Below are 12272 nucleotides of genomic sequence, written 5' to 3' on the forward strand. Positions count from 1 at the left end.
CTGCAAATTATGAGCCAGTCCTGATCCTTTGCACAGTAGGATCCCACAGAGCAGTGGGGAGAAGGCAGAGTAGTGATGGAAGACATCAGAGGGGGAGGGAGCAAAGGGCCTCGATTGCCAGGGTGAGGGGCCTGGATGACCCCCTGTGTGATTTGGTAAGGGTCCCCAACCTCCACCCCAACTAGAGCAGATCAGTATAAATCTGTCCTCTGTACATGGGATGGGTACAGAGCACTTAGGATTTTGTTTGTTTAAAAAAAAAAAAACGATGTTGCCTCTGCAGATATATTTAAGAGCCTCCTCTATTAGGGGTAGAAAGCCAGAGAGGAGGTCAGAAGTACCTCTGTCAGCTTCTGGCTCTCTTGGGTTTGGACTCCATAGACGAGAAACCTGAGCTTCAGAGAGGAGCAGGTGTGGGTCACAGGCAGTGTTAGAACCCAGGATTCCTGCCTAGATCAGGGCTGTTTGACTCTGTACCTGCAGGAATTCAGGTTCATAGCCGGCTGGACGAGGCCGGGGCCCACTTCCCCAGGTCTCCCCAGTGAGTCATCATCCCCAGCAGAGGTTGCCCTCTTCCTCCGCGAGGCAGACTTCCTGGGAAAAGACGGTCTCTGCTGCCACCTGGTGGCAGCTCTGGGGTAGGGCGGGAGCCATTTGGCTCTGGAGCGAGCGGCAGTCCTGGTCTAGGCAAGGGACCCTGTGTCATGGGGCAGGGTCAGCCCTGTTCTGGAGCGTTAACCTCTTCGGGACTCCAGGATCATTAATGCTGCAGTTTGTCATTGTCGTTTAGTCTCTAAGTCGTGTCCGATTCTTTGTGACTCCATGGACTGTAGCCCTCCAGGCTTCTCTGTCCGTGGGATTTCCCAGGCAGGAATACTGGAGCAGTTTGCCATTTCCTTTTCCAGGGGATCCTCCCCATCCAGGGATCAAACCCCGACCTCCTGCATTGCAGGCAGATTCTTTACTGACTGAGCCACCAGAGCTTGGCTGTGAGTGTGTATTAGTCGCTCAGTCGTGTCTGACTCTTTCGACCACATGGATTGTAGCCTACTAGGCTCCTCTGTCCATGGGATTCTCCAGGCAAGAATACTAGAGTATTCCCCTCGCCAGGGGATCTTCCCGACCCAAGGATCGAACCCCGGTCTCCTGCACTGCAGGCAGATTCTTTACTGACTGAGCCCCCAGGGCTTGGCTGTCGGCTCTCAAATCTCACCTGCTTCTCATTTGCCAGCTGTGCACCCTCGGTCAGGTGACTTAGTTTCCCGGTCTGTAAAACAGCCTCCCCGGTGACAGGACCTCCGTCAGAGGGCTACGGTGAGGAGTCAGTGGGCGAAGCTGCAGGAAGCTGGGGCCAACTACAAGGTCAGAGGGCACAGTCTGCACACGAGGCTGCCTCACTTCTGACACCAACGGCAAGTCCGGAAGGTGCCGTTAGGTCTGGTCATTCCCTGCAAAGACTCACACAACTCACTGAAAGCTCTGATACTCACGTTTGTGGTTTCTTACAGGGAAAGGATACCGACAAAGATCAACTGAAGGTAGAGATAACAGGGCACCCACACAGGCCCCCCAAGCCAGTAAGGACAGAGGCGGGACTCAAGCTTCTTGGTGGAACTGGCCCTTGTAGCCTCTTGAAACAAACGTACTGCCAGGGGAGGTGGTGGCAGCTGGTCCACCTGCAAGAGGCCCATCGGGCAGAGGAAGCAACTCATGCCACGAGATCCTGAGACGGCAGAGCCAGCGCGGAGCTGGGGAAGCTGACTTCAGTGTCACACTGTCCCAGGACCGTCCAAGATGCAGACTGCCTGGTGGGTGGGAGGGCGTGAGGTCAGCTCGGTGAGCTCGCCCCTGGGGACCTGGCCTGCCCTGAGGCTCAGCAGGGCCACAGATTCGCCCTCTGTTCCCCCACCCCCAGCTCTGTGGGGCCCAGAGTGGGGAGAGGGGTGCTGGGGAAAAGAGGAAGGAAGAGCCAGCCCAGGCAAAGGCAGAGGGAGGGAGGGGACCTGCCTTCCCCAGGCCTCTGGGAGGAAACTAGACAGGCCCTGCTCTGGCTTCTGGGGATCGGGGCTCTCCTGGGGTTACGACAGTTCAAGCAGGGGGAGAACCCCCTGAACTGGGCCTCTTGTGCAGATGAGGCAGATCAGAGCCCAACCCGAACTCCACCCCAGGAACTTGCTGGGGACAGAGTGGGGGTCTGAGGGCAGGAGCCCCAGCTTCCCCTCTGGGTCTCCAGATCTGTTCAGTGGAAAGGGCTGGGACCTTTCTACAGAAAAGCAGGAAGCCGGGGCTTATGTGAGGGGGTGGAGGGTACTTGAGATCAGGTCAGCGCCAGTCCTGGAGGCGTCTGTGCCTGTCCTAGAATCTCACCCTGCCCCCATCCCGGGCCGCCTGGCTTCTCTCTGCCTACCACACAGACCACAGTCCCCTCTTCTCGCTATTTTCAGACAGCCTAGAATTCTGAGGAAGGCAGGCTGGCGCCTGCCCAGGAACTCAGAGGTGCTGAGAGAGCATCCCAGAGCAGTTAGAGGTGCAGCCGGTCCCAGCCAAGGAGGAGAGAGCTGGGGCCTCCCTTCTGGGCTGGGGCAGGGCCCGCTCGCTTGCCGGGCCTGGCCTGGTTCCTGCTCGAGCCTGGGCTGACCAGGAGGCTGGAGGGGCTGGGGGGTGGGGGGGTGGGGGCAGGGAGAAATGTCCTCCTGGCGCTGGGGCTGCATGCTCACCCTTCCCCAGGACCAGGGTGGTTTGGGGGAGCTGTGCCTGGCCAAGTGCCCAGTGGCCAGATTCTAGATTCTGTCTGGTTGAAACCCCTGGTCAACCCCTGGCGCTGACCCTCATAGGCTGCGGCTCTGTTGCTGGAGGCCAAAGCCCGGCTTCCTCCTCTCCCCTGGGCCTGTGACGCCTTCCCCATTGTTCTTTCAGAATTGTGCTTTTTTGCTGGGCTGGGTCCCGACCTCAAGAGGTGGAAAAGGTCAGGATCAGCAGTAAGTGACCCTCACCAGAGGGGCACCCAGGTTGCCTCTTGTCTCCTTTCTTCCCCACCCCACTCAGGGAATACACTTTCCTAAGTGTTAGACAAACAGACAGACAGGGAGGCACCGCTCTGAGATGCTCTGGGAAGGGACAAAGTTCTCTCGGTCCTGGAGACAGCTTCCAGGGTGGAGGCAACCGTTCTCCCACCCACCTCTCAGCCAGTCTGGCCTCCCCGCCTTCTTCCTGTAGGTTCAGAGTCTGGGGTCTCCAGCCCAGGAGGGCCTCATTCTCACTCTGTTACCTCTGAATGATCTTAGGCTTTGCCCCTGCATCCTCCAGGGCTCAGTTTCCCCATCCATAAAATGGGAAGATGGGCCTAAAGCCCCTTCTGGGTTCTAGGGTATAGAGTTGTGCTTTCCTTCCTTCTGAGGGAAGCAGATTCAGCACATGTGCAGGTGGCCTCAGGCCTGACTCAGCAGCCGGAGGGGTTCCCAGGCAGCCCCGGGGAGAGGTTCCCAGGCAGCCCCGGGGAGGGGTTCCCAGGCAGCCCCGGGGTGACTGTAGGTTTCTCCATCAGAAAGAGGCAGAGGGGATGGAGGGAGAAGTTACCTCCCCAGCCAGAGCGTCGAACATGAAGCTACCAGAAGTAGAGACAGAGATGGGAGGAGGGTCAGCAAGAAGATTAACCACAGAGAGAGTAAAAGAGGAAGAGGGCATCCAAGATAAGAGATGACAGAGATAATGACCAAGAGAGAGCAAGAGATACGGAGATGAGTGAGGACTGAGCGGTAAGGCAGGGACAGGAAGGCAGGGCCTTCCAGGAGCGGAAAGAGGGCCAGCTGGACGCGGCAGGGAAGCCAGTCACAGAGACTTCTGCTCCCAGGGGCTCTGCAAAAGGCAGATCCTTTTGCCCCCAGGTGCTCATGTCTGGTGGTCCCTCAAATTTCCTCTGGGGCTGGGACCCTCCCGGCTGCCTGATCTACATGTCCCCCAGACCCCATCTCCCTGGGGATAGTGTGTGCAGAGATGAGAGGCCTCGTAGGCTGAGGTCTCTGAGGCTTGGTGGCCTTAGGCTTTTACAAAAGAGTAAGGGCAAGCGGTGGGGAGTCAGAGATGAATGAAGGTTGTTACCAGTGAGGGGACATGGTTAGGGTTGGGAGGAAAGAAAGGAGGTGGGAAATCCAAGGGAAACGTTGCCCATCTTCTTTTTAGGTCAGGTATTAACTCGGTGTCTCGCTATTTGGGGAAGGATAGGGAATCTGGCAAAGGGGCAGGATTGGGAAGCAAGCATTTAGTGTTGGGCAGAAGGAGGAAAAGCAAAATGAGAACAGAGTTGGATAGGGATGGGTTTAGTTGAGCTGAATTGTGTTGAGTTGGGTTGAGTGTATTGAGTTTGGTTTGGGTGGAATAGAGTTGTGTTATGTCATGCTGGGGTGGGTTCGCTGAACGAAATTTAGTTTTCTTGGATTGAATGGAGCCCGATTTGGCTGAGTGGCCGTGAGTTGAGCCGATGTTCCTTGAATGGAAATTAGTCGAGTAAGCCAAGATGTGTTGCTTGGGGCTGAGTGGAGTGAAGTTTGGTTGCATTGGTCTGGGCTGGATTTGGGTGGCTTGGGTGGAAGGAAGTTGAGTTGGGTGGACAAGTTGAATTTAGGACAACTGAGGTGGGTTGAGCTGAAATAGGTTGGGTTGGTATGGATAATAAAGTTGAAAAGTCCAAGTGGACAAGAGTGAGGAGGAGTCTAGAGCTGGCATAATCTTAAGTTATGCTGCCAGGGTAGGAAGGTGGAGTGAGATACCAGCAAGGAGAGACCTGATGAGGGGAGGGGGCTGAGGCATGGGCCATCTCAGTGTTTCTCTGTCTTTCTACCGCTCTACACTCCCAGTGTTGTGGAGGCTCACTGCAGCTGTGACTTAAATCTTGGCCTGGAAAGAGGGGAATCTCATTGCATGAATGTGTGTGCCCAAGTGTGTGTGTGTCCCCAGGAATACCGCATCCTCTATTTGCTACTCTTCTGAAGCTCACCCATCGTCTGAGAGCTCCCTAAAAGTGGAAGTCTCCAGCAGACCATCTGGAGGTTGGCCAAGATGCCAGCTCATGAGGGTTTGTGGGATGGATGCCGTGAGACAGAAAGCAATCATAGAGCAGGGAGTCTAGTCCTGTGTGCTGAGTGCCAGATGCCCTGGGAGACACCCAATTCTTGTCCTAAGGGCTTAGGTCTGGGGGCTCTGAGGTGTCCCCAGAGCTTCTGCTCCTCTCCTCAGAGAGTGGGGACCTGTGGGCAGCGGCTGGCCAGTCCTCACTCACCACTCAGCTATCTCTTGTGGCCTGTGGTCCTGGCCCCATGGCTGGGTCTCCTCAATCCCCAACCCCTTGGTAACTCACATACACGTGCACACACGCACGCACACACACCCCACAGAGCAAGGGAAGCCCCGTGAGAGAGCCCTAGGTAGGATGGATGAGAAATTGGCTCTTTATAGCCAGGGAATCCGGACGGCCCCTCCTGTCCAGGCCCTTGGAAGAGCCCTCACGCATCATTTGTGGTGTAAAAATGCCATGTATCTGCAGGGGATGGAAAAGTCAGAGAAGCCAGAGTTTGAAATTCTGGAGCTGTGGTTGAACAATTGGGAGACCCGAGCCAAATCATCTCAACTCTTGAGTGAGGTTTTTCATCTGTAAAATGTGTAAGGGAAATAATCAAATGAGATAACAAATGTGCAAGTGTTTGCACATTGTATACTCCTGATTGTGTGTGTGCGTATAAGCAATAGTCATTCATTCATTGCTACATTTATTGGGTTCATTTATTTAAGAAACACTGACTACAGAACTGGAATGTCAGGCAATGACCTAAGCATTTTATAAGAATTAAATCATTGAATCCTCATAATAGCCCTATAAAGATGGTGCTGGTAATCTCACCATCTTACACATGAGGAAACTGAGGCACAGAAAGTAACTGGCTTAACACCATACGGCTAGGAAGTGGTAGAGCTGGGGTTCATACCTACTCCTGTTTGACTCCAGAATATTTCATTCATTCATTCATCAGACATTCACTAAGTACTTTCTCTGTGTCTTGGCCTGAGGTGACAGAAAAGCCCCAGGCTTGGTCAGTGTGGTGTTATGGTTCTCAGCCAGAGGCAGATGTAACCTCCTGGAGGAAGGGAGGAGGTTCGAAATGCACTGAGCAATTTTTGTGTTTTTTTTGCCATGACTGAGCTTACGATTAGCCAGCTAAACTTCCTGCCCTGTGTGGGGGAAAAATCCTACCCAAAACGTCAATAGTGCCCCATTGAGAAACCACTCAAGAAAACAGTACTGGCTTTGGAGTCGTTCCTGACCTGGATTGAGTCCCAGCGCTGCGATTCCAAGACTTTGTGACTTCAACCGAAGTTGCTTCATCTCTGTGAGCCTCAACTCTGGTAAACATGGTCTGCGAAGTGCCCAGATATATCTGGCATGCTCTGGTTGTTCAGCAAACACAAACATCCTTTCCTGCTCAGGAAGTACCGAGAAGCAGCTTTGGATTCCAGCATCCCATCCACACGCTCTTCCTGCCCCCTCTGGGCGGCTCTGTAGCCTGTCAGGCTCCAGAAAGGCAGGGGACTTTTCATCCCCATTACCTTTCCTTCTTTTCTCCATCCAGGCTCATGGCCAAAGGCAAGAGAGCCTCTCTTCCTACCAGTTCTGATGTTTCAGGTAAAAGCCACTTACTGCTCTGAGCCTGGGCTTCCTCGTTTGGCAGATGGGGAGGCGGAATGCTGGTGGCTGTCAGTTGCCTCTGCCTGTCCTGCCTCCCTTCCCTCATCTTCTGTACCCAGTTTCCTTCTGGGGACCGTCCCTCTCTCCTCAGTTCACATGGGCACCTGCTCTAGGACTGGCTGGTAAGAATCAGGACATTCCATCCTCCTGCCCACAGTACTTGGTTCAGGGATGGGCACGTGAGCTAAGCTGGAGCAACCAGAAGTATCCAGGAAAGAGACATCCTTTTTTCATTTGGGATTGGGGCACTAGGACCATGTAAGCCTGGAGCTGCCCCAGAATTTGGGGAGCATCTGCCTGAGAGTGAAGTCAACTAGAGGTGGGAAAAAATAATGAGAAAGAGAGAAAGAAAGAGAGAGAGATGGAGACAGGGATATACAGAGAGAGAGGAGAAACTTGACACCTGAATGCAACCATATCCGTCCCCAGTTTTTCAGCTTGGGAACCAACACTTCTTCTTTTGCCAAAAATCCGTTGGAGTTGAGTGTGGGTCACTTGTCATAGAAACAATCCTGATTTATTCAGGGGCTAAACCATCTATGTCAGAAGGTTTCTGTGTGGATCAAAAGAGAAGATGATGTAACTGAAAATGTTTTTCTAAACTGCATGTGGCCGAATGACCGTAGGTTATTAACCGAGGTGCTAAGACAGGAGCACACATTCCACACCAGGGTGAAACAGTCCTGAAGAGCTGTTTGGAAGTGTGAATTCTTGCTCCCTGCATTTTCAGCTTATTGGAGGCAGACCTGCAGAGGGAGAGGTGTCTTTGCACGGGGGCACTGCTTTCACAGATGACTTGTTCCCAGGTTGGTCATTTTACGTGAGGCCGGAGGACACAGAGGAAAAGACACCCGGCCTGTTTGGGCAAGCCCTTGTCTTGCTCTGAGCCTCCGAGTCTGACACTGAGCTAGGCTGGGTTGGACCTTCTCTCAGGCAGCTCCGGGATCTGACTTGCCGTGGTTCTCAATTCTCTGACCCTCTCCTGGGACAAGCAAGGTCTTCTCACCTCTGGAGTCGGCAGCACACAGCCGTTCCTGGGTTCTCCGGAGAAGTCACACATCAGAAACCACACATTCCAACCACTCATTGGAAAGAGCCACACCGGAAAGAGACTCCTCTGAGTCTGGCAGACACAGTGGGACCAATCTCTATTTCCAACTCAGGGTCCCTTTCTGCCTAATCCCCCAAACCCAAGTTCCCCATCTCCTTTGCCAGTGAGGTGAGGTGGCACATTTCTGGGGAAGGAGGTGCTGATGGAACTCAGCTGGAACTCAGACTGGAGGACACAACACATTCTGAGAGTAATGGAACAGAAAGATGGAAAGAGCCTGGCCTTCTGATGGCATTCTCCAGCAGCCAAGCGGCCTGGGTGAGTTAACCTCTACACTAGGAGATCCCAGAAAAATCCTCTTTTTTTTTGTATTTATGTGTTTAAGCTTCCATGTTTGGGGCTCTGCTGTAGGTAGCCAAATGAACCCTAGGTGAGCATCTGCCTGCAACCATTCTTTCTTAAATTCTTTCTGGTGTCCAGAACAAGCTTTCTTCACATGCAGACTGATTGAATCAAATGAATTATTGTTAATTATTTCATATCAATACTAATAATGCTGAAGCTTCAATACTTTGACCACCTGATGCAAAGAGCCAACTCATTGGAAAAGACCCTGATGCTGGGGAATATTGAGGGCAGGAGGAGAAGGGGACGACAGAGGATGAGATGGTTGGATGGCATCACCGACTCAGCGGACATGAGTTTGAGCAAACACTGGGAGATGGTGAAGAACAGGGAAGTCTGGCCTGTGGCAGTCCATGGGATCGTAAGGAGTCACACACGACTGAGCGACTGAACAGTAACAAATGATGACAACAATACTAATAATAATTCCTCCAGTAACGATCACTTACCAAGGATCTCTCGAGTGCCAGGGATTGAGCTGAGTGGTCTTATCTTCACAGTGCTCCCAGGAAATAGGTATTGTTACGGCCCTTGTTTCCAGATGAGGGAAACGAGTCTCAGAAATGATACATGACTGGCTGCAATATTGAACATGGAAGCCGGATTCCATACCCAGTGCCGCTTGACTCTGAGACCCCGTTTCCCTCCTTCACCCCATCTAATTCAACAGGTTTAGTTATTTATTTTTAAAATATTTTTTGAACCATTGTGGTTCAAATGTGGGCCATTTTTAAAAAGTCTCTATTGAATTTGTTCCAATATGGCTTCTGCTTTATGTTTTGGCTTTTCGGTGGTGAGTATGTGCAGTCCCAGCTCCCCAGCTGGGGTTTGAACCCACACCCCCTGCATTGGAAGGCGAAGTCTTAACCACTGGACCACCAGGGAAGGTTACTTAATAAGTTGGGAAACTGGGGTCCAGGAGGGAGAAGAGCGACTTGCCCGGGGACCGCACCTTCTGGGCCTCCATTCCAGGGCTCTTTCTATATTCTGCTGCTCAGCTGTGACTTGACGGCCAGGTCGAGGGCTGGGGCAGTGAGAGCTACTGAAGGTTCTGAGCAGTTAGGAGAGCGTTTCACTACCACGTGGGATCATGGAAACTGCTCCTCCTTCTTCAGTTCTGATGGAGAAGGGGGGGGATGCAGAGACTGACACTTTGCAGCCCAGCAACCTCGGGAGCATTTATTGTACCTTCACAAGACAACGGCTCTTTCCCAGCCCCTCCAGCTCTTCCACCACAGGTGGTTGGGCCCCCAGATCCCAGGAGCTGATGTCTGATCCTCGAAGATTACTCATCAGATGGCGCCAGCTGCCTAGAAGTGAGGTCTGTAGGACAGGGGACTCTGCAGTGGAAACTCCCCAGACGAGCCTGAGGACTCTCCACTCACCAACCTCCTGCTTGTTTAGCTGCCTTCTTGGCTCTGCCTCTGCCTGGATGGGGATGTTTGTTTTAAAGATTCAGGACTTGGGATCCAAGAGAGCCAGGGATGGGGTGCAGCAGGGAGTTACCTTGTCAGTCTGACAGCAAACAGACCAGGGAGGCTTCGATTCCAGTTCTGCCACCTACTAGTCCGTGGCCTTTAGCGGTCAGTTTTCCTGTTTATGAACATGGGGACAAGTAGAGAATCGATCTTAGGGAGATGTTATACTTATGAAGGAGACGTTACACCAAAACTTGTTAGCATGCCTGCCTCACCACACGATTGAGGGAAATCTTTGCATCTCGGTTTCCTCTTTTGCATTATGGAGATAATGCTATTTTCCTCTCGGAGCAGCTGTGAGAATTTGGATGAGAGGAATGTAAAAACATTTTGTGATTCTCAGTTCTTAGCTTTTCAGCTGGACTCTGCTGCTTAAATTGGACCGCCTAGCCTCCCCCTGACTCTGTGCCATCCAATTTCTGTCTCCTTTTAACTGGCTCCAAACACTGGCTGGGATTGGGTCTTGAAACCTAACCAGCTTACTAGTTGTGCAACCTTGGGTAAGCCATGTCAGCTTTTTGGGCCTTGGTTTCTTTCCCTGTAAAAAGAAGGTCATCATTTTTTTGTAGGGCTGTTGGGAAATTGACACAGGATAGCACATGTGAAATATGTGGTACTCTGCCTGGCCCGAAGGAGAGACTTGAAATATTAACAATCATTATTATTACCACTAATGCCCAACCCCAGCCTGGCACTGAGCAGGTAAAGAGGAGGCAGAGAGTTTTGCCTGAAACCCTCCTGCTCAGGTAGGGAATGTTAGGAAGAGTAGGTATTGAATTAACATTTGGTTCCTGCTGGAGGTTGGTCATGCCTATAATATTGCTCAGAATCATGCACATCATCGCGTTTTGTCTTCACAATAACTTTGTTGTTCAGTTACTGAATTGTGTCTGACTCTGCGACCTCATGGACTGCAGGACACCAGGTTTTCCTGTACTTCACTGTCTCCTACAGTTTACTCAAATTCATGTCCATTGAGTCAGCTATGCTATCTAACCATCTCATGCTCTATCACCCTCTTCTCCTTTTCCTTCAATCTTTCCCAGCATCAGGGTCTTTTCCAATGAGTTGGCTCTTCACATCAGGTGGCCAAAGTATTGGAGCTTCAGCATCAGTCCTTCCAATAAATATTCAGGGTTGACTTTCTTTAGGATTGACTGGTTTGATCTCCTTGCAGTACAAGGGGCTCTCAAGAGTCTTCTCCAGCACAATTCAAAAGCATCAATTCTTTGGGGGTCAGCCTTCTTTATGGTCCAACTCTCACATCCGTACATGACTACTGGAAAAACCATAGCTTTGACTATATTTGACTATTGTTGGCAAAGTGACATCTCTGCTTTTTTAATACACTGTCTAAAGTTTATTTTTCCTTCCAAGGAGCAAGAGTCTTGTAAGGTATGATAACTCTTACAAGAATGGAACTGTGAACTCCATTTTACAGATGGGGAAACTGGGGCCCAGGAAGGGCAGTTCGCTGCCTCAGGTCACACTGAAAGCTTGTGCGGAATGGGGACGGGGATCTGAAGAGATGTTGGGTTGATTCCAGAGCTTTCCCGCCTGACTGAGAAGCTACCTCCGGAGGTGGAATGGGGTGGAGCTGGGTCCTGAGTGATTCAGGTAAGAGTCAGCTCTGGATTTCCAGACTGAGTGGGACCCATCTGGGGTGAGACCCCTCCAGGAGCTTTAAAATCCAGGTCCTTACTAGGGCTTCCAGTAGAGTTGCCAGGAAGAGTGTGTGATCGGGGTGGAGCCTGGGGTGGGGCTAAGCAGAGGGAAACCCCACCCCGTAGCCAAGGTGGGGAATAGGGAAGGAAGTCCTTGCCACCTTAGCTGGGAGGGGCTCAGGGCCTGGGGTGGAGCTGGGCCTGTGAGGCTGTTGAGGGTGCCCGCCATGGACTCAGTTGGGAAAGTCAGAGAAACTGAGGCAGAGTACTGATACTTCCGGTTGTTGTCACAGCAGATGGATGGGGTGGCAGTCACCTCCTTGAGGCTAGCCCTGGACCTTCACTCACTCACAGAAGGTCTATATTTTTTCACAGATTCAACCACTCACTCATTCATGTCTTTATTCCACAAACCTGTGTTGGTGGATGCCTTCTCTGTTCCAGATCTCGTGTTTAGCCCTGGGGATATGAGTGTGACCAAGATGCCTGCAGCCTAATAAGGGACAGAAAGGGACCACACGAGCCGGCGTGCTGCCTGCTCTGACCAGAGGCTGCCCTGGAGAGCCCTCAGAGGACAGAAAGAGGGGGAGGTGTGTCAGAAGACACTTCCTTGGGGACACAGAGCCGACCGTGCCCAGCGAGTGGACGTTCACCATCGTGAGGGTTAAGGAAACCCCCCAGATGTGACGGTCACAGGCTTTGGAGTAAAAGAGCTGTGGCCTCTCCAGGGCTGGGGTGAGGACTGCCTGGGACACCGCCCCCCCCCAGCCCCCCCCTCTAGCTGCCTGCAGGCTTTGCTGCAGACATGCATCAAACACAGCGAGTCCAGATTTGAATCTGAACGCCACCTACCAGAGCCGGCTCCCCAGCCCTGGTTCCCTCCTGGGTGTTATCACCAGCATCACGCCAGGAACCTCGGCATTCTCCTTCACATCTCT

At 52.3% G+C, this 12272-nt stretch overlaps 1 long non-coding RNA gene across 1 annotated transcript; it reads right to left on the reverse strand.

Moving 5' to 3' along the window:
• Positions 1–9357: 9357 nt before the first annotated feature.
• Positions 9358–9819, reverse strand: LOC139037211 (uncharacterized). Its single transcript, XR_011490072.1, has 2 exons — positions 9699–9819; positions 9358–9620 (listed from the first exon to the last, which is right to left on the reverse strand). It is a non-coding gene; the product is annotated as an uncharacterized lncRNA (long non-coding RNA).
• Between the last annotated feature and the right edge of the window lie 2453 nt (positions 9820–12272).

Source organism: Odocoileus virginianus, chromosome 2, assembly GCF_023699985.2.
Source record: "Odocoileus virginianus isolate 20LAN1187 ecotype Illinois chromosome 2, Ovbor_1.2, whole genome shotgun sequence".
Lineage (NCBI taxonomy): Eukaryota > Metazoa > Chordata > Mammalia > Artiodactyla > Cervidae > Odocoileus > Odocoileus virginianus.